Genomic DNA, 3,479 nt, shown 5'->3' with positions numbered 1-3,479 from the left:
GGGGGGGGGGCTCACCCCTCCCTCATCACCAGCGTCTGCCCTGCGGGGTCAGCCTCGGCGTTGGGTGTGGGGAGGAGCCGGCAGGAGCATTAGACCCGCTATCAGCTGAGATGCGGCGCCTGCCCGTCCTCTGGGCTGACCATATTCAGCCTCCTGTGCAGAACAGGGAAGAAACCGCTGGCTCAGCCCTTCCTCCCAGAGGCTCTCTGGCCGGCGGCTCTCCTGGTGCGTGCGAGGGGTCCAGGCCCTGCCCCCTGCCTCCTTGCAGTGTCCAGGCTGGCCACACAAGCACAGCGAGCTCTGGGGGACCAAGAGCCCAAGCCCGGCGGCAGCCCGGCACAAGGGGTCCATGAGGAACCCCAGGGCTATCTGTGTCGGGTTCCAGAACGGGGCTGCAGGCCATGCTGCGAGTCCCCAGAAGGCAACCGGCACCATTCACCAGACTCCAGCCTGGGACCCCCGAGCCTGCCTGGTGACCCTGCCCCAGGTCCACGAACCTCTGTCGCTACCATGAGTCCCCCAAAGATGTCCCGAGACGGAGGTGTGAGTGGGCACAGAGTCCCCAGCCCAGGTGTGGACGCCGCTGGGACAATGAGACAGCTGGTCGACCACCTTCCCCACCTGGAAACTCTCTCCTTGGCTCCAGGGCATCGGCACGACCGCCCCTACTTCTCCTGCCCCTTCCCGCCTTCTTTCCACCCCACGGACCTGACCAGCAGAGGCCGGGTCCCTGAGGACCTCCTCCCTGCACACTAGGACCCACACCCCCCAGTGACAGTCCCCACGCGGCTCTCTGCCCTAGACCTCTCTTTGGACACCAGCCCCCCAGACGTCCTGAAGGCACCTCAAGTTCAACATGCCTGAAATGGCCCCACGTGAGTAGATAGCACCGCCACCTAATGAGCTGACCGCACCAGAACCCCAGAAACCATTTCCGGATCCCACGCCCCTCCCACATCTGCCAATCCTACCGAATCCACCAAACGGACTTTCTACGTGTCCCTGGAAGCCACTCCTTGCCTTGCTCCCCGGTGCTGGCCGCGCCTCTCCCTCCTGCCACCCCGACCACAGCGAGCTGGGCATCAGTGTGTCCTCAGGGCTCCAGTCCCCCTCCCAGTGCCGAGGGGTCTGGTGGGGCTGTCAGCTACGGGCTCAACCCCTCCCTCGCAGTGGACCAACCTGACCACTCTCTGGCCATAGTGACTGGCTCAGGGATGACACATGACTCCATCTTTTCCAAGATTTCTCCTCCAGGGACAAAGATTCCCAGGAGGATGGGAGCTGGGAACTTCTGGTGGTCACTGTCCCCGCTTAGGTGAGACCCTGGATCCCCCTTTCCATGTACTCTCATTGGAGGTGAGCTCCCCTGGCTTACAAGTCCAGAGGGACAGCTTCTACGGCAGCTCCTGGCCGGTCTCTCCACCTCGAGAACAAAGCCCTCAATCCAGTCTTCGAGATCTTCCTAAAGCACAAACCTGAGCCTCTTGGCCTGCCTGTTAAACAGCACCCCCAAGTTTCCCCAGGGCCCAAGATGCGATCCACACTCCCTGGCATGGCTTCCATGCCGTATCTGTCCCCGCTGTCCCCTTCATACCAACGTTCAATTCAGAAGCAATGATTACAGCCCTCCCAGGACACCTGGTCTTCGTACCAACTGTCTGATCTGCTCAGAGCATTTCCACCACGACACATACCCATGGCCTGGCCAACTCCTGGCCGTCATTCTCATCGGCCTGCCTGGACTCGCAGGCCGGGGTGAGTTACAAGGGTCTCCCGTGCTCCCTGTAGCCCCTGGGTTTACCCATTAGAGGACTCATCACACCGTAGCGTGACTATCTGTTCCTTTATCCCTGTCTCCCTTTCCACCACACCACCTGGGGCGGGATGCTCGGCTCGGCACCCCCCACCCCTGTGCACAGCATGCACTCAACACAAGCGTCAAACAGAATTATGGGCTCCAGAATGCAGCCACTCCAGGCCCACGCCTTGGCTCTGCCACTTCCTGGCTGTGTGACCTTGGGCAAGTGGACACACTTCTCTGAGCCTGGCCACTCGTCCATAAATCAGGAGTGAACACAGCTGGCGTAGGGAATCATTCAGAGCTCTTGAGATGCTGTCTCCGAGGCGCCCAGGCCATCACACGCGCTCAACAACATACGGAAAAGTGCTCCAGCCCCGTGCCTGGCACACAGTAGCTGCTCGATACACGTGGAAACGCTGCACGGGGCCTACCTCTCTGGCTGGGCCTCTGGTCTCTCTTGGGGCTTGGAGCGGCCTGGCTGGAGCCCGTGAGGTGCTCTGCACATCCCCGGCGGACCGGGAGTCCTCCTTACGATGATTAACGTGTATAATTTCCCATCAGACTCCCTCCCGGTCCTTCTCTGTGTTTCCGCCACTTCGAATTCCTTCTTTTTTCTATTTCTGATTCTTTCCCTTTTGTTGGATTGCTCTGGCTCTGCCCTTAATAAATCTCATTTTATTCTTGTAATTTACTCAGACAAAGCTGGATAGTTTTAATATCATCTAAATTATTAGCCATCCTGCCCGTTTAATGATATCTGCAAACGTCCACCCGTGGATCTGCCAGCCCGTCCTCCAGGTCAGACATCCCCACGGCTCACGGAGGCGGCAGGACCCAGCCCCGGCCTCCGGGTGCCTGTGCGCCCAGACCACCTCGTTGCCCGCCCGCGCCCGGCTGCTGGCCTCGCCGGGACTGGAAGGGCAGGGGGCAGCAGGGGTGAGGGCGCGGAGGGGTCCCTCCGGGGTGACTGCTGAGCCCACGGACAGAGGTGTCCGTGTCTGAAGAAATGAGAGGGGTGAGCGGCCCTGGACGGGGGGCAGGGAGGAGGCCCTGCCTGTGCGGGCCCAGCAGGCTCCCTGGGGGAGGCAGAGCTGCGGGGGCTTAAAAGAGATTTATGATTTTTTAATAGCTAACATGTATTGAGCACTTAGCACGCGCCAGAGTCCATTTTAAGTATTTTACAGGAGATAATGAACACCCTTACGAACCCTAGGTGGGCACTGTTCTATTTTAGCTGCTTTACTGAGATCTGACTCGCCCACTCGGAGGTCTGGACCCTAGGCCCCCACTGGCCCCTGGCACCCACCTCCTCTCCCACGTCGGGGCCTCGCTCTGCTCAGGGGACTGGAGCCCAGAACGCCTGCCCGTCTCTCCAGCAAGGCCTCCCACAAAGCTGAGGACCGCGGTTAAGGGGCCGGCGCCTGGAGGGGCTTCGTGAGGGACCCCAGTGCCGTGGGACGTGTCCGAGCCGGGAGAGCAGTGTCCCCCTCTCCACGGCTGGCGGGGGACTCCGAGGAGTGGCCCCCGGGGACCCCAGGTCACCGTGATGGGGGCCATCGTCTGTCTTTGAGAAGGTGGGTGGTCTCTCCACTCTCCCAAGACGCACATTTCTCATTTAGAGGGCTCGGAATGGTGCTCTGAAGTGTCCCAGCTACGGCCCCAAGGCCCACGTCACACA

Source organism: Ursus maritimus, unplaced genomic scaffold, assembly GCF_017311325.1.
Source record: "Ursus maritimus isolate PB19 unplaced genomic scaffold, ASM1731132v1 scaffold_2, whole genome shotgun sequence".
Lineage (NCBI taxonomy): Eukaryota > Metazoa > Chordata > Mammalia > Carnivora > Ursidae > Ursus > Ursus maritimus.
This window is presented reverse-complemented; position numbering follows the sequence as displayed.